This window comes from Cylas formicarius, unplaced genomic scaffold (assembly GCF_029955315.1).
Source record: "Cylas formicarius isolate icCylForm1 unplaced genomic scaffold, icCylForm1.1 PGA_scaffold_3__17_contigs__length_32017465, whole genome shotgun sequence".
NCBI classification, from domain to species: Eukaryota; Metazoa; Arthropoda; class Insecta; order Coleoptera; family Brentidae; genus Cylas; species Cylas formicarius.
This window is the reverse complement of record NW_026844326.1, coordinates 4,944,343-4,964,199: the sequence shown is the minus strand read 5'-3', so window position 1 is coordinate 4,964,199 and position 19,857 is coordinate 4,944,343.

The following is a 19,857-nucleotide window of genomic DNA, read 5'->3' as shown; positions in this document are numbered from 1 at the left end:
TTAATTATTGACATTCAATTAGATAACACCCTGTATTACAGTTAGATTGCAAACTTATCTTCCAATTGATTTCGTGGAGACTATAACTAACTTGACAACAATATAAGTGGAAAGTGGATGAAATAAATTCAACTTTAGAAATTATAGGCTTGGTTGTTCATCCCTGGTCTACAAGATCTCAATGTATTGTTTCTAGATCAAGTAAAAAGGTATCGTTATTTGGTTGACTCGAATTTAAGTGGGGAAGTGTATATTCAATAATTTTTGACGCCGAGCCATAAATTGAAGATGCGACTTTTCTAGGAGACATTTGGCAACGTCCGAGCCGCTAACTAATACAAATTCGGCCTCGCCTAATGCCTCGCTCGATGTATATTCATAAAGGCCCCAGCAGATCCATTATTTCTAATCGCCAATCGATAATTATAATCCTCCCCCTTTCAACCCACGGTGCTTTTAGAAATTCGCGTCGCTTCCTTTCATATTCGTAAACTCGAAGCCCTTATCGCTGGTTCATTAAAGCATCAACTTCTTATCGTCTCGAAGGCGATACATTTGGAGGCTTTCGGGGATAATGTGTCCTGAATGTGTGGAACCTTGAGATCCGCTTTGGGGTAACGCAATCGTTATTTTTTTTTGTTGGTAATTAGCTGCGTTTGTTTTTTCTATAATTTAAAATAAAATAAATAATTTTAGGACTTAAACGATTCGTTGCTTGATATTGACTGGTATTTGTTTTTTTATATATTTATATACAGTTGTTCGCACGAGATGACTGCCATGGCTTGGGAGTGTGTTGCTGGGGTGATTTCAAGTTAAATATCTCAAATGAACATACCGGGTGACAGAAGAAAGTTTTAAACGGCTTGAGATAGCGATTTTAAATTTGGAAGGGTTAATAAAGGCTGAATGTTCAATTTTTTGATAATATGTAGTTAATCGTTGAACTTCCGGTTTGTGGTTGTTGTACATCTTTTGCATTTTTGAATTCAGGATAAGACGGTTTATATCTTTTTCTTTTTTAATTTATTTTTTGAAAATTGTGTCTAAGAGCTGTGACCATCATAAATACTATATACCGGGTCACCTACTCATCGGAAAAATTGTCTAATGGAAAATAGCATTTAATGTAATGAACTATTATTTTTTTAGGATAACCTAGTTTTTTCAAACAGCACCCTAGTGGGAATAAAAACTTTTTAAAGCCGGTATTTTTTTTTTCAACATTTTGACACCCACATTTTCAAAAAGAGAAACACAGATTAGCATTTAAGAACATACAATTCAGAGAGAGCTTCTTCTGAGATTCAACTATTCAAGTATTAGGGTAAAAAGTTGATATGCTTTTGGAATACGGCGACAGTCAAAAACTAACGCAAGTATTGTAGGTATACGTACGTCATAAGCGACATGCACTTTTTACTGGAAACTCAGAAGAATAAGAAAATAGAAATATGTCACTTTTTTTGATAATTCAACAAAATAATTTGAAAATCTGTTAGAAAATAAAACCTTAACAATCTCGGTAGAACTGACTTAAAAGTGGTATATCAATGTTTTTACTGTAAGACAAGTTTTACATTGACACAAAATATCACATTCACTTATTTTGGAATTGGAGTTTTGTATTTATTGGAATTAAATGAGTGCGATAGATATTTACTTCATGAGAAATTTATTTTAGGATAGAATAGGATAGAATGTTTTCAAAATGTCCTACTTCTTGGCTCTAGAAAATTATATTCGCTGTAACCCTTCCTAACATTTCTGGAACTATACTATCAAATGCAGCCGATATTCTGTAATTCTTGCAGGTCGAACACGGAAGTTACATAAACACGATCTTCCAGGTACCCCCAAAACAAAAAAATCTAACTGCGTCAAGTCCAGTGACTGTGCGGGCCAATTGACTGGACGGTGTGTTGAGATTAGTCTATCCCCATAAACATCACGTAGTGGTTCAGTGACATCTCTAAAATTATGGGGAGGCACGCCATCCTGCTGAAAATACACATTTAATGTCAATTTGTTATATTTATTCTTTGATTATTTCAATATCAGTGAATTAGCTTAACGAAATTATGATTCTCGTCATGTTTATCTAAAAGACAATTACAATATCGAAGTCAGCTTCATAAAGATGTCGATGAAGGTTATACTTAAGAGAATGATATTCGTTTCCATTTCTTCACTTATAATAAAATTTCTATGTCGATTATGTCGAATGTGCAGGAAGGCGACGTCCCGGATAGCGGGCTGCATACAATGCATGGACCTGTCGAGAGTTTTTTCTGCATTCCCCGTATATCAGAAACATATGAACTTTTTCCGCATTGGTAAATTGATTATTGTTTCCATGATAATCCAAATCGACAACACAATAAAATCGATAATCAGACAAAAACGTATAAACTGTCAGAATTTTCAATCATGCAGACTTGATGATAAATAGAATCAAAGCCACCTAAGTAATAATTCGTTTTTAAAAAAATGTATTATCCGTCAGCTTATTTTGTTTTATTTTATAACGGATTTGGACAATCTTGGTGACAAAATGTTGCAAAAAAAAGGACCGGTTTTAAAAAGTTTTTGTTTCCACTAGGATGCTATTTGAAAAAACTAGGTTATCATAGCCTCCTAGGCACAATTTTCAAAAATAAATAAAATTTTTAAAATATAAGAAAAATAGTCCTATTTTATGTAGAATGATGAAAATATAGGTTATGCCATTTAAAATTTGAAAGTTACTGTCGTTTCCGCTCAAACCGGAAGTGTAGCTATTGACTACATATTATCAAAAAATTGTATACTCAGCCTATATTAACCTATATTAACGGTATTCTAACTGAGCTACAAGCATTTTAAATTTAAAGAAAATCCCTTTATTTTTTTAATTATTTGTTCACAATGTCCACCCAGTTGCTGTATAGATAGTTTAGCTCTTCTTAAAATTGAAGTAGTAGCTCTGCTAACAGTCTCAGGATCAGCACGAATAGTTTCTGCGGCATCCATAATTCCAGCTACCAGTTGTTCTCTGTTTTCAACGATTTCTGCATAAACTGAAATTTCTAGTCTTCCCCATAAAAAGTGATCTAAGGGATTAAGGTCAGGTGACCTTGCTGGCTAGGGAACTTCTTTGTATAATTTTGATTAAGAAAATCTCTTACTTATGGATCAAAGAGGTGCAACAACGTGCTGAATCCACATTCGTTGTCTTACATTATGGGGAACATGATCCAGTAATATTGGAAGATGATTTTCAATAAAACGTGAATAACGAATGACCTTGAGACGTTCTTCAATTCTAAAGATATTAATGAGGCGGCCACGAATAACGCCAAACCAAATATTGACCGAAATCTGCAAAATGCGATTCCTGAGTTTGTCATGGATGAATGTTTCGCATCAATCGTATTAAGCATTGTCTCTTCTTGGGCAAGTTTCTGTTGAACTGGACGTTCAGAAGTAGTAGTGGCAAACTTGTCGCTAGACCTTGTTAACAACAGTTTTACAAGGCACTCTAAAGGTGGAAAACCGTCGACGATCAACTGCCGCTCTTCCGTTTTCATTACACAAGAAGAGTTTTTTATGTAATACACAAAAACAAACCCGCAAAATGAATTTAATTGAAGTTTACTGTCACAAAACATAAGATACTGGAGCAACTAATTCAATTAGGATAGCGTTCCTTGTATATGTTCATTTGACATTTTTAACTTGAAATCACCCCATGATTTTACAAATAAAGCAGTAAACTTTACGAAACACATCAGATCATTTGATCATTGTCCAATCTACGTACTACGTACTACGTAAGTGATAAATGCTACTTCTTTCTGTAAAATACCTAATTATACACCTATCTAGCGTCCGAGCCCTTTCGGACATTTGTGGGATATTGCCACACGGGTTTGGCTCAGATGTTTTCGGAGAATTCTGACGTTAATGTTAGTGAATTCATTAGTGTTGTTTTGAAAAAATTAACCCAGAAAAATTGTAGTATGCAAAACGTTCTGTATTTTTTTTTTAGATACTCGTTTATTAAATACTCGCTCCGCTAGACATTTTAATTACATACGTACATGCTAAATTTCACAAAAATGATGAGCAGTATGATCCGTCTGTTCAACTAAACTATTACATACAAATTGTTCTTAAACAGCATATTACTTTAACACTGTTAAAAACTGTCTTTTTTTATAACTGTAACCATATCTTGTAACAAATGTTCTTCAATTTGGTGCTTTTGTTGTTTTGGTTAGTTAGCGCCTATGATAGCTTGCGTTATCCATTACACCGACATCGTTTTCCGGAATATTCTTTAAAAGAAATTTTTGAAACCATTTTTCAAAGAGTTCTGCAATTGTATCTTCATGATGTTTCACGTCAGGGTCCTTATTATCTTGGCAGATTACAAAAAGTTTGGAATCAAGCTCTCTTTTCAACCAGCGTTTTCTTCTTTTTATCTGGCAAATAGCATATCTTATAATTAAACCTCTACGTGCGCAATCTGCGCCATCCCACTATCATTTGTGTTTGTTTTGTTTTGCGGTATTTAAATCCTATCTTAGAAATAACTCTATTTAGAGTGGCATGTCTAATAATAGCTTCCTTTTTACGTAATCAAAAGTGGAAACAATCTGATTTTCACAGAGAGAATATATTTTCCTTCTTATCAGATCTTGTTCACTATTATGGAGACGGTGACATTGAAAATCATTACGTTGGGTCGTTCAATATTGCACTGTTTGTCACCAGTCCAGGTTATGGCTAAATAGAGTTTATCATACTTGTTGCGTTGTATAGTGTTTTCGTGTTTTCGATTTTTAATTCGATTGTCGCAAACGATTAATTATTATCATCAGAATTTATTTGGTTTGAAATTCAATAATTATTTCGGAAAGTTTTTACCCATTTCAGTTACTAAAAATTTAAAATAAAAATATATAAATAATTACATATCTTAGAAATTCAGAATTATGTAGGAAATTCTGATTTATTAGTGAAAGATTTTCCCAATTAAACTAAAACCAATATTTTATTTTTTCGTAGTAATAATATTGAAATTAAGCAAAACCGAGCCTGTAATTCCCGTGATATTCTTCGTGTATGTGGCCAATATAAAGTCCATTTCACGGATCGCGGCATTTTCAAATAACTAGGTAATAGAATTAGGAATACATCAATGACTCGGTTTTGTTTCGAAGGGAAGGGAACGAACGTACGAGTTTTGTCAGTCTATATCGACTGAGATCAACAGAAAACTGCAAGACTAGTGCTAGCCGCATGGTATCATTAAAGAAAAAGCATTTATCTCTGAATGCCAGCAATTTTTAGAGATTTTTTTTTAATAGAGGACTTAAGTTAGTTTTGGTTAATATATCTTGAAATTCTGTGAAAATAATCAAATCCGTCTAAAATAATATTACTTTGGAAATGTCTCTGCCCATTGTTTTTCTATCGTGCTCCTGCGGACCACAATGGACTTTCGCAAATTCGATGTAATTTTGTTGTGCATGCACCCTGCACAAAGTGTCTGTCACGTTTCGCTAAACTTACGCCGAAAGTTACGACAAACTTAAGTTATAATAATAATAATATGCTTATTCTGTAGACAGCGACAAATATAAGTTTAGAATAATACATCACATTTTGTATATTCACAAAAAAATCATCATAAATTTACCCTGCCACATATTGCAGAAAGTGATGTTAATAATTGTTTACAGGAATTTATATAAGATACAAAGTCTAACCTACATAATATAAAAATTTAAATTTGATATTGAAAACAAGCAAATCTTACATGTGTACAACAGAAAGTAGACTCGTGACAACATCACCACCGAGACCAAGGTCAGAATGAGGTTTATTTTGAGAACCACCATATGGAAGTGAATAAAATAGGTACCCATCAGATGAAGAAAGGCGCCAAAGCTTGAAGCCAAAATGAACTGACTTACACCTTATAAACATTTTGCAGGAATGGCGGCCAAAGTGAAGTACCATTTGTTCATCTACGGATAAGTTGATATGCCAAACTGAAGATTTTTTTTATTTCTGACTTTGGAAAATTTATCATTTTCAGATTATTGTCAGATAAGTGCAAGTTTTCCTTTATCAATGGGAATCTATTGCGACTCATACATTTTTTTATAAGATCAATTTCTTTGTCTTCATTAATATACCAATAAAGCTAAATATGTGGCAATGAATGATAACCCGAGAACAATAAAATGCCTACAAAATTTAAAAGTACATTTTTTGACAACGAGAATTCATGGCGGATATTACCCTTAGCATGTTCTAAGGGAAATTTTAAAATCAAATCAATCATTTCGTCATCAAAAAAACATTAAATATATTTCAGGCGGAGTTTTTCTAGAAAGCCTATTTTTTAGTTCCTCATCTAAATCTAAATCTAAATTAATCGGATATAGGTGTGTGAGTGTACTCAATCTGACCTTTCTTCAATTTGACAGTAGAAGCAAGCCTGTCAGTTGCAGAAAGCATACGTCTTCTTTTGAATTCCAGGGTTTCATCATCTGATGAGTCCCATTCAAGGTTCAGTAGTTGATGAATTACAGGACTGTTGAAGGACAGCTATATCATTCGGTGTATGTAACTCGAAAGTTCCAACTATATCAGTTGGTTCCCCAAACTCTTGTAGATTTATGTTATCGTTCATATCGTCTTCGTCAGTCAAGATATCCACGTCGGGTGGAATATAGACCGCATCAATACGTTCTGTAAATATTTTTTCACGTTATTTTTAGCATAAATTTCCAAGGAATATTATTCTACAATACATACGAATACATAAATCCAAATAATACTTAAGACTTTAATTGTCATCTCCTCTATAGACGCCTCTAATTCCTTTTGAGTCAAATACCATGATTTTACGAACTGTAACGTTCAGTGCACAAGTCACAAACTAATACTAAAGAACACGCTGATTGTTGGATTTTTATTCTACATGCGCTGATTTGTCTAGACTTGCAATAACAAAGTTTTGTTTCACAAATAAAACCAGTGGTGCATTCACGCACCAGTAAATATTTTCAAAAAATAAAGTATAATCAATATAGTTCCAATGTATGTTTCCTGCCATGTAATCTACATGACTTAACAAAAATGGCAATACAAATCCAAAATATTTGTTTTTTACTTTTTTGGCTTTACTTGAACATGTTTGTTTGTTAACTTCTGAAGTCATATATAAGGTCTTTCCTTTACACATAAATGTGCGATTTCTACGGTTTTATGTTCTTTAGTAGTGATAATAATAAAATTTCTAAATGGATGTGCAAAAATATTTTCTGGATGTGACAAAAAAAATCCTAGTCCCCGTGGTGTATTAACGCACCACTGGGACAAAACGGGTTAACTAAAAACCCAGTAAAATGCCAGTATTAATCTTTTCTTTCCGCAGCCCGACTGCTCTGTATCCTTTTAATTTGCTTGCTTGTATCTAATGAGCCTGAAACAGCTCCACCAAGTTGTAACAAGTTGCGACTCCGCATTTTGTGACAACAGTGTAATTTCTTGGCGGTAAACTTTCTTTACATGAATAATGTACTATATTGCTTGTTTCTTCTTGTAGTCTTATAAATATGTAACCTTCAATTAAAAGACAGAATATGTTACGAATTGCGTATATTCAACGAGGGGTACAGACAACCCGCGGCAGCCTAAACCTAAGAACGCCTTAAGCATTATGCAATGTATAAGTGTATTAAACTTTTGCATTTCATTAAATTAATTAAAAACTCAGTAAAACGCAAGCCCTATTCTTTTTTCATTGCTCATTTTGAGCATGTTTATTGTCAACCGTTGTATTCAATAAGTCTCGAACAACCCTACCAAGTTGTGACAAGTTACAACCCCGTATTTTGAGACGAGAATTTAATTTCTTGTCACCAAGCAGTCATCCTTGATGGCTTATAATTATGATCATTTTAATTAAAATACAGAATAAAAGTTACAAATCACTTATATTCCATTGGGGCTGCAGCTAATTTATGGTAACTTAAACCTAAGAACGGCTTAAGCATTATGCAACGCATAAATGTGTTAAACATTTGCAATACATTAAATTAACTACAAACCTAGTAAAATGCCAGTTTTATTCTTTTCTCTCCTCAGTCCGACTCTGCATTGTGCCTTCTAATATTGGTCATTTAGAGCGTGTTTATTGTCAACCATTGTATTCGTCAATATAGAACAAACGTACCAAGTTGAAACAAGTTACAACCCTCGTATTTTGTGGACCAATTAACCATATTGCCATGTTCTTTTTAATGGCTTATAACTATGTTCACTTTAATTAAAAGACAGAACGTAAGTTACAAATAGCTTATGTTCAATAACGGGTGCAGCAACTTTTGCATTTCACTGAATTTACTAAAAACCCAGTAAAATGTCAGTATTATTCTTTTTTTTCCTGTAACAGCTCCACCAAGAAGTCGCAACTCCGCATTTTGTGGGGGACCAATATACCCTATCGGTGTGTTCTTTTTGAATGCATATAACTATGTTCACTTTAACTAGAAGACAGAATATAAGTTACAAATCACTTCTATTTAATAAGGAGTGCAGCTAACGTGTGGCAACCTAAGAACAACTTAAGCATTATACAATTTATAAGTGTGTGTTCATTGTTAATCATTGTATTCAATAAGTCTGGAAGAGCTCCACCAAGTTTTAACAAGTAGCAAACCCACCTTTTGTGACCACAGAGTAATTTCTTTGAAGAATCAATGTACCGTATCGCCATTATCTTTCTGAAAGCATATAACTATGTTTACTTTAACAAAAAAACAGAATATAAGGTACGAATCACTTATGTCTAATAAGCTATGCAGCTAATGTGTGAATGTTTGCCGCCATGAAGTTATACTGTCGTCACAAAATGTGGGACTGCAACTTGGCAGAGCTGCTCCAAAGTCAAAACCATTTCTTTCTTTCTAAACATCCGGCTAGTCGCTTTTAATGACCAGAGTTGCCAATCCGTTTCCATTACAAATACGAATGTTGTGTATTTCTTATAGAGACATTTGGGAATAGATTTTTTCGAGCGAATATCTGTTTCGCATCAGTTAATTACTTTTAATGTCTGCCTCTCGCATGTCGGATGCGTCCGTCACAGCACACGGTCTGCATTTTCACGGAAAACGACCGACCCGTTCCAATTATGCAAATCAAATTCGGCGAAAGGTGGAAGTTGCGAACCGTTCGACCGGTGTCTGACTAATAACAAATGCCGCGCGTTATTGCCACCCGGTTGTGGTGATGGCAAACGATGTGATCGGAAGCTAATATTAGATCGTTTTTTGATTCCGGTAATAAACCGGTGGGAATAAATTCTGGGAAAAATCATTCGGTACCGTTTGAAAATTTGATTATTTTATATACAAAGCTTAATTATAAATGTGTCCAACCGTATTTCGAATGGGAAATACTCTTATACTTTTCACAAAACTTCTGGATCCCTCCTGCGTTGGCTTTGGTCCAGTCAAACTTGCTAACTTTCTTTTAACAAACCTGTATCGAGAGGATATCAAACGCAAAAGCAGAAAGTTAGCAAGTTTGACTCAACAAAAGCTATTCTAAGTTTCTAAGCCACCCAGTCTCTTTATAAAAATTAGAAATATGAGCAACGCAAACGCTTGAAATTGATAGGAAGCTAATCATTTTAGAATGTTCGAAGTATACATAATAAGTAAAAGAAGAACCAAAATGGACCCCTGTGGCAGCCCGGCCGCCCTGATACGAAAATTTGTCACCTGAGAATATTATTTGCTTTCTATTATTGACTTAGGATGACATAATGTATCATCCAATACATTAAGCAATGCCTGTGTCCCAATACCTGTGACCCAGGCGTCTTTTTAAAACATTGCGTAAGCGGAATAATATTATTAGCAATAAAAAAATCGTACATTTGATTATATAATATTCTTTCATAAATTTGAAAATACCGGAACAATGCTTATCAAACGGATATCATTATAAGTTATTAGATTAGAAACTTTGGGTGATGGTTTCCATATCGATATCTTCCAACTCATACGGAAAGTTATTTCGATACAGCAGTTGATTAATAAGTTTATCAATATGTGAACTACAGTACATTATCATTAACGATGATACGTCATCCAGACCAGTTGCTTTTGTTTTAATACATTTAAGCGCCTTATTTACTTCTGTTATTGTTGAAAGCTTAAAGTAAAATTGAAAATTATTATTGCAAAGATTGTAGTCATATAAAGTAATTTTTTGGTTGCAATCGGAAATGTTCTGAATAAAAGTGCCAAAATAATTAATTAAATTATTAGGATCAGAAAGTCTGTTGGGTATAGTCCGATTTTTTTTTGCCTTTTGCCACTGCACTTGAGATCACCCAAAGTTTCTAATATAATAACGTATAATGACATCCGTTTGATAAGCATTGTTCTGGCATTCTGAAATTTATGAAAGAATATTATAAAATGAAATGTACGATTTTTTTATTGCTTATGCAATGTGGTTTTAAAAAGAAGTCTGGGACACAAGTAGCATTGCTTAATGTGTTGGATGATATTTGTCGAGCGGATTATAAGAAAATTATCACCGTTTTTAGATTAGTTACATTTCTCGAATGTTGTCGATACAAACAATCATCAACTTCTAATATCAAAACAAAAATATTATAGAATTGCTGATGAATCTTTTACTCTTATGTCAATCCTGTCTGAATAATAGAAAGCAAATAATACCCCCAGGTGACAAATTCTCCTATCAGACGCAAATACTCTCTGGGCTGCCACAGGGGTCCATTTCAGGTCCTCTGTTGCTTATTGTGTATGCTTCGGACATTCTAAAATTATTAGCTTCCCGTAAAATTCAATCACGATTTACGAACTTTGAGTGAACTCTCCAAAAGCCATAAGAAACCCTACAAAATAGGATTAAAAATTCTTTAAACATTTTAATGCTTAGGCATTTGTTTAGATAGTGAGCTAAGATTTAAAGAACATTTAAAAAGTATATTTCAGAAATAGATAAATTATAAGTTAAAAGTTCAAGAAAAAGTCGTGCGAGTCCCTTGTCTTACCAAATTTTAATTATTGGAATGTTATATATGGGTTTTGTTCAAATAATGATAATGAATAAAAATTTGATCATATTTCTAATTTTTATAAACAGATTGGGTGGCTTAGGATGGAGTCTAGTAGAAGACTACATTTACACTTTTTTAATAAAGAGTATGAACAATCCCGAAACTCAGTCCTGGATTCGCGAACGAATAGTGTGTGGGCGCGAAATGCATAACAGGAATGTTAGTGTCGAAGAAGTTTTTCGAATAACGCCGTAAAATATTATATTTCAATAGCTAATAACCTGATAAATTTCAATTGTAATTCGTTTAAAATTAAATATAAGAAGGAATTGTTGCATCTAGAGAATTTGGTGTAAAGTATTTTATTTTTAGTAGATGGGATAACGCCGTAATCTTGTACCACGCACTGGTCCAATAAATTAGCTAATTCTAAGCTAGTCTGTGCCAATGGACGGTACAACTAATTGGTCTCTGCATTCTATGTTTATTATGCTGTTATCTAAATTAAATGTCCTTTATTATTATTGTTATTATTATTATTATTATTATTATTAAATAGTTGGGATTGGGTGACTTGGCAATGAATTTCTTCCAAAGTGAATGTCTCTACATGTATACTGTTTATACCTACTGCAGTATTTTCAATGTATTGCAATCAAAGAATAGAGAAAAATGTATACTTGTTGAGGCATTTTTAATTCTTGAAAGAAACTTCCACAGGCTACTGTAATACTTTTTACAAAACTTCTGGATTCCTCCTGTGTCGGTTTTCGTTGAGTCGAACCTGCTGACGTTTCGCCAATCATCCTGTTATCTTCTTCAGAGCTTAACTTAACCAGTTTGAGTTTGAAAATAGAATTTAACATAGTCATCACAGGTGTTTTGCTAGATATGAACTGAACAGTCTTTGCAACGCTGTTTTTTTTTTTTTAATTGGAATTGCTGCATTTTTGTTTTATCAAAAGAAGAACAGAAGTCTGTTTGTGAATTGCCTTGAATTTTGACAGTTAGGAATTCTGTTTTGGTTCGTTTTAGTTATTTTTTTCTTGGAATGTTGATTCACCATCTAAAAATCTATATTTCAACAAACAAAACTAGACAAATAGTAATCTTATTAACAGTAATTTCAGCCAAGTCACATGTCTAGTGCAAAGTCAAATCGGTATAAGCTCAAAAACAATATAGAGGAACACTACACCTATAGGGTATTTGTAGGGCAGAGTTTCCCGATTTCATTTTTTTTTGCATCACAAAAAAAAGAAACATCGAAATTTTATTTTTTGTGCAGAGCGTTACAAGTAAGTAGACTAATTTGTCAATTCTTTTGCTAAAATAATAGGTGTTTTTCTGTTTTAACGTTATGTTTTCGATATGGCATGGTATCAAAGTGAGCTTTTTAAAATTGTTGTGCTTCATAGCCAATGAAGCTTCACAGTTAATGTACCTAACTGACGGCTTCGCAATTATATATGTCCTTCAAATACTTAATAATTTGAAAATGAAGTTTTTTTTTACGGGATAGAGTTGACCTTGATAACCTTGCTAATTTCAATATAAAAATAAAAAGTTTTTGCCCTTTCTATTACGGCATTCATAGCAGTCCAATGCGCAGTGGATATCTTCTAGTGATCATGGTAATGAAGGCAGCTCGATCGGTAGACACCTTTTCTGATGATTGGTTGTTCAATTATCCTTGGGTAGCTTTTGGTTTTCACTCCATTTTCTAGTTTCTTTACTTGAAAGTTTTCAATGCATGACTGGTAATGTTGACCATTTTGTTTAAGTAGAACTTCTTTTGTCTTATCCACTGATATCCCTTGAATGTTTTATTTGTGCATCTATATGAAATATCAAATTTTCGCTCTTCATCCTTTAAAAACATATACTTTTCTGCCACATTCAATTTCTTACTACGAATGCTTAACATTTTCAAAAAAAAAAACTGATTTTTGAAAGGTAGAAACGTAATAAACATAAAACAAGAAACACGTGAAGTCTGGGGTATCATTTAGAATAGAGTAACAAACAAATATACACCAGGGCTAAGTAGCAACTTATGAAACTGCTCACTAAGTGCAAACTAACCAAAACTGCAGATGATTTTAAAAACTATGAAAGACATAAAAATGTGGTTACCGTTGCAGTTAGACGGGAAAAGAAAATATATCACCCTAATAAATTAAAATTAAATAACTCTAACTCTCGGACAACCTCCCTCCTGAAATTATAAAGACAATTGCATGAACAAAATACTGTTGAATGGAGAATTTCCTAGAATATGGAAATTGGCGCGACAAATCCTTATAGAGAAACCAGGTCAGGATAAGAAGTATAGACCCATATGCTTGATCAATGTAGCTAGTAAGCTGCTGGAACATTTGCTGAGAAGAAATTGAAAGAACTGGCTGACCGCCAGAAGAACAGCATGGGTTCCGGGAGAAGAAATCAACTTGAGAAGGATCCGAGAAAATGCAGACGACGTAAAACAGATACCGCGGGGAAGAAGGAAACTATGTGCTCTCATCACGGTAGACGTCGAAAACGCCTTCAACACGGCACCATGGTGTTGTATATTGGAAGAGCTTCGAAATCCAAACATAGCCATATCTGTATAACATGATAGCAAGCTACTTCGAAGAAGAAGGCGTTTAAGCATAGGTGAGGCAGCGCAAATGGATGTCACATGCGGGGTTCCGCAGGGATCAGTAATAGGTCCAACTCTATGGAACGCGTATTACAACGGTGTGTTCCGAACTCCCGTTCCAAATGGTATTACCCTTGTCGAATATGCTGACGCAGTACCCAATCATGCCCTTCACAATGTTAAGGAATGGATGAAATGCAAAAACCTGAAATTGGCAGACCTACTTGTTGCTGGAAGAAAGGCTAAAAGTATTTCAGTTAAAGTGGGAAACATAACAACTCAAAATCAGGAAGTAGTCAGATATCTAGGTATAAAACTAGACAGGAACATACCCACGTCAGAGCCGTAACAGAAAAAGCCAACAAGGCCTTGAACAATATCAGTCGCCTTTTACCAAAAGTTAATGGACCTCGTGAAAACACCAGGAGGATATTATGGTAGCATGCGATTGAGAAGAAAGTCTATAAAAGGATACTGAGTAGCGTTCAAAGGAGGATAACCATAGGAGTCTCCAGAGCATACAGAACAACCTCCACCACAGCACTTATGGTGATAGCTAGGATCCCACCTATTAATCTCCTAGTTAAGTGCAGAGCCCGTATAGAGAAAATGGACCAGAGGCTAAAAGGGAAGCACAAAACAGGATGATGAGAGTACAGCGGAATGGAATAAAAAGCTAATTCCAAATATATGACCCTGGTTTGAGAGAAGACACGGTGAAGTACACTTCTTTCTGACACAAATACTCACCGGGCACGGCTGCTTTGAAGCCTACTTCAAACGTTTTAATCTGGCCGAAACCGAGGAGTGCCTTAATTGCTTAAATGTGGATATGGTTGAACACACTCTATTTTTCTGCACAAGATGGAACATGCAGCGAAATATAGCGGAGCAAATACTCGGTCACATAAGCCCAGAGAACCTAGTTAAAAAAATGTTAGAGTCGCCGACAAATTGGGACCAGGTCTACGAAAAGATAAAGCAAATACTCTCTACCAAAAGAATAGAACGGAAAAATATTATGAACTTCAGTCAATCGGAGACCTTCTTCTTGATGTAATGCCCGTCAGCAGTTCCAAGAAGACAAAAGGGTAAAAGAGGGAAGGGTTTAATCGGTCTGTGTGTGTACCACATCGTGAAAATCAAGAGTTCTATGAAAATAATGTAATACTAGATATTATGCAATTCACTTAAAATTTGAGAAGAGTGTAAAATGCTTCAAATTATTAATAATATTAAGACCAAAGCTACCATTTTTGCTATCACACTTTACTCATATCAAAAACTTCGGAATTATCTAGCGAATGGAAGAGAGCACTAATTTTGCCACTACTCAAGATCCATAAGTATTCTACCAACGTTTTCAAAGGTCGTAGAAAATAATTTTAGCTACTAAAGAGTAACTATTTTTCTGTTGTTTCGAAAACTGCCTCAAACCTGCTGATTCCTTCTCAATTTCGATCAAATTCCAGTCAAAAGCGGCTTTTTCGCGACTTATTGTGCGAATATAATACCTATAGATATGAACTAAAAACCCTTCTTTCTGGGACAAATTATTAGTTTTTGTTGTTAATTTTAAACAGGCTATATATAAAAACTTCTTTTTGACCCCCTATTGTTACAAAAACAATATCGTACCTGTCGATAACAACCAGAAACTTGACTTTCTTACTAAAATAATTCCTTTTCTTGTCCATTTCGATTAGATTCTAGTCAACTTCGGCGTTTCCCCTACTTATTGTAAAGCAATCTACAATAAACCCGCAGATGTAAACTCAAAACCGCTCTTTTTGGGAGAAATTGTTGGTTTCTCATTTTGATTTAGAGCAAATTTCAGTCCAATTCAGATTTTTGGCCAATTCACTGGACCGAAATCTACATTAAACCTGCAGATATCAACTTAAAAGCCCACTTTTTTAGCCAATAGCACATTTTTCTTCTTGATTTCAAAGATATTTCGATCAAATTCCAGGCAATATTGGCATCTTCGGCCCTTGTTGTTACGAAAACATCAACAAACAAGCAGCTGCTGATAAAGTGACGCGGTAAAATGTCACTTTTAACACGCAAGATCAGTGAAAATTAGGCATTTTAGACAAGGAGGTAAGAAACTAATTTAACATATTTCCCGAAAAGCAATGGACCTATTTTCGAACTATATTGGTTTGAGTGGAATCTGCAGGAATGGTTGTTATAAATTATATTATCAACCGTGAGTAAGCGGTGGTTTTTGCTGGCATAATATCAAGTTAATTTTTCAAAGAAATTTCCACAGACTACTATTGCAGATACTATTTACAAAATTTCTGGAATCCTCCTGTGACAGTTGCTGTTGAATTGAATCAGAAATCAGATCTAACAACTAACATGTTGTTTGTATCGTATATTGCCTGCAAAATGATATCTGTAGACTGTATTTTTGATTTCAGAAGTCTTTTTATAAAATGAATAATATTTAATTTTCTCAGCTTATACATTGGAGATGCAAGGTGATCAACGAAAGAATCAAAATACAAACGCGAGTCCTTGCTCGCGGAGCAACCAATTATACTTGTGTAAAATTTCGATTGGGTCAACATTTGTTTCATTAATACGTAATAAAAGCAGTCGAAACGGACTTTAACACGAAACGTTCGAATCGAGCTTAAAATCCAACGATGCCGTTAAATTATGTATCCCGAAAGCCGAACGGAAATTTGGCTAAAATTGATCAACATTTACTAGGGTTGCATGTGCCAGTTTCCTTCATTGATTCAAAGCGTAGTTTTCTTAAGCTCTTCGAGGTATCCCTTTTAATTTATTGTTGTCTAAGTGACCAACCGGCTTGAAGTTACGCTTATTCAAAAAAATGCTTTCAAGCTGAATGAATAAATTTTGTGGGAGTGAATATTTTATATTAATTATTATTATAATATTAGAATAATAATTATATTAATAAAAAATGTTATTATAAACATTTAAGAAATTTCATCTTTCTTAGAGATTTTGTGATAACTTTGATAATAAAGGCTTTTCAGTTTGGAATTGGCATAATTTTTAACTATGCCATTAGGTTAAAATGAATGATGAATTGTTCCGACAGAGATGTGACTGTTTATTGGGGATCTGCTTGATAATTTTCATAATTTCTCTTCTTCAGTAGTAGGTATAAGGAATTTCTGGGTATAGTGTCCCCCTGTTAAACCAAGATTTACCACTTTTCCGAAAACTAGGCCAAGAGAACATAAAAAGGCCTTAAGACTAAGACGATTATTTTTCTACAATTGAAAAATCCGTGAATCCAAAGAAATCTCTAACCAACCAGCAGTTTTTTGTTTTTTAGATAGTTTTTTAAATTACTATTTTAAATTATTAAATTATTAAATTATTATTTATTTAGTTTTTTTAAATTTGTAAGACACAATAGTAAATCTAGTCTGCAATCACAAAACTAGGTAGTTTATGAAAATGAATTCAGCATTTTTCAAAATAAACTTATTATTTCTCAACTGCGCATTAACTGCAATAACTCTATTCGTTTTTTACATTCGACAACTACCTTGTAGCGTTCTTTATTAGATGATAACAAGGTTCTAGTAGCCACACTAAAATTAGAGGAAGCAAGGAGCTGTTATATAATTTTTCTTTTTTTTTATAACTGAGCACAGTTTGGACGCCACTGTGTTTTATTGATAAAATAGCAACAATAAGATGATAAACACAGAGACCTATACTGGGAATAATCGAACATATAATGTAAAAGAAAACTTGCAACTAAATTAATTCTCGCAGTTATTAATTAATCATATTAATCATATTTTTTGTATATATAGACATGAATAAGGGTGTTTTAACCAATAGTCTTAAATTTTTAGAACAGCAAAACAATAGAAATGAAGGCCGAAATCCGCATTCTACGATTAATTAGCTAGCGGTGAAAGCTGTGCTAGTTGAAAATAAGATAGATACATTGTATATTTACTTTATAGCTCCAGCTAAAAATGTGGGAAGGTGAAAATAACAAAATGAAACCTAAAGAATCTCAGACAGAGACGAGTCCAAATTAGATAGCTTATTTAATTTTTCAAAAAACAAGCTGAAGGTGCAAAAATAAAATCTTTTTTTTTTTATTTGTAGCCTTTGAAATGCTACAACCTTTTTTAATAAGATTGCACTGAAGACACCACAGTATCTATATAATAGAATTAGCTTTCATACTGACATACTTAGTATCAAAATTAAGTTTAAAGGTCACGTCCAGCTCACCCATTGGAATTTTTTTGGGTGACAAAAGTATATAATAATCTGCCAAATGAACTGAAAATATTGAAGACTAAATATGTTTTTAAAAGGCATCTGTACAAATTTCTTCAAGACTATAAGTTTTAATTTGAGTAATCGTTTAATCTTGGTTAATATAAAATATCTGTATGGTGGATTTCTTTTTATTTTTTAACAATTTGTGTGAATGCTTTAAAATGCATATTTGCGATTGTCACATGTTTTGTTCAATGTATTTTTCTTTATATTTCCTTGTCAGATACTACGTTTGGTGCAAGAACATTACTACAATGCTCATCTAAACTACATCTGTGTGTCTAAATTTCTTATAAAATGTGTATTTACCTAATTCAATAATTATTACTATTATCTCCTTCATTTCAAGGTTTTATGAGGCCGTTTTCCTACCAAGCTGGGCGATCCAAATGTCGCAATAGCAGCCGCGGAAATCTACCTTCTATTTAAAGTGAGTAAAGTTCTAGAATAAAAGTGAATATGACGCATCTTAATGAAACTCGGACAATTGAAACCGCAATTTTTATTGGATATAGACACTAAACAAGAACTCAAGGCGAAATTTGTTTAACCAATATCCACAAAGACCCATTACTAGATCCACAGTGAAACACGGCATGTTCGAGGTCGCCCAAAAACGAATGAGAATACAAGATTTAACATTTTGTTAGTAGTTGAGTATAATCTGAAGTGGCACTAGGAATTCAGATATGTTTAAATCGATTAGCATAATTTGAAGAAGTTAATGGTAATAATTTCTTTAACATTCCCTGTTTTCATAAATTTTCTTGTAATGGGTCTTTCCAGATATTTTGCGTTAAATAAATTACAAACTTCTTCTTGAGTTGTGCCTTCATGTCCAATTAGAATAAAAACTTCCATTCAGACATTCACTTTCTTTGTGACAATTTAAGAACTTTACTTGTTGATTTTAAAATTAAATTTGTGTGTTTTATTCTTTGTATGTGTGTATACGTCTTCTGTAGCGTACCAGATATTTGCAGCATTGGCCGTACATTCCTCTTTCCTGTGGTTGTATTCATAATAGCACTCTTGTATATATAAAAAATTGGGCAAATACAGCAAAGAAGTGTCCTGGTCCGGAGTTCGAAGCTCAGGTTTGGGTTTGCTAGAAGTGCTCTAATGTTCTCCAGCAACATTCACTTGCAGGCCTATATTCTCTTTTCTATCGTTGGATCCATGGTCAGGAGTTTCAGGCTGGTATGCCACAAGTGCACACAGGGTATTTTAGGTATGACATCTTAAGGTGGAGTGTTCCTGTGGATATCAATAGTTTGGTCTTAACCGTATTGATACAAACACCATACTGGTCACTATATTTTGACCATTAGAGACCAAAGTTTTAGTTGGCTGCTGGCTATTCGCATGGTATCATCTCCTCAACGGAAATTCTCGGTAATGTTGCCATTGAGATTTATACCTGCATTTGTGTTTTTGAGAGCTTCGTTGTATACTGATACCGTTGTTACCACCTAAAGTGGGAGTGAGAGAGAATTAAGAGTGAAGAAGTAGATAGGTAAAGGTTGAATTAGGTAGAAACTCTAGCATGTATTATACTTATCCAAAAGACAATTTTGAAAGCTATTTTTTAGGGCAATAGTCTCAGAGAAAAGTGTATTAAGGAGACATATCGGTTAATCATCAAAATTTAGTATGACGACCTTTCCAATTTATTCATCCTTTCAACATTTAATTTTGTTCTGCATATAGGGAGGTGTCAAACATTGAATGATTCTGCAATAGAATAACTTGGCGGCCGGTAACTCCATATATCAGTCTAAGGCCGCAGTTTTGAACTTTTTTAATATAACAC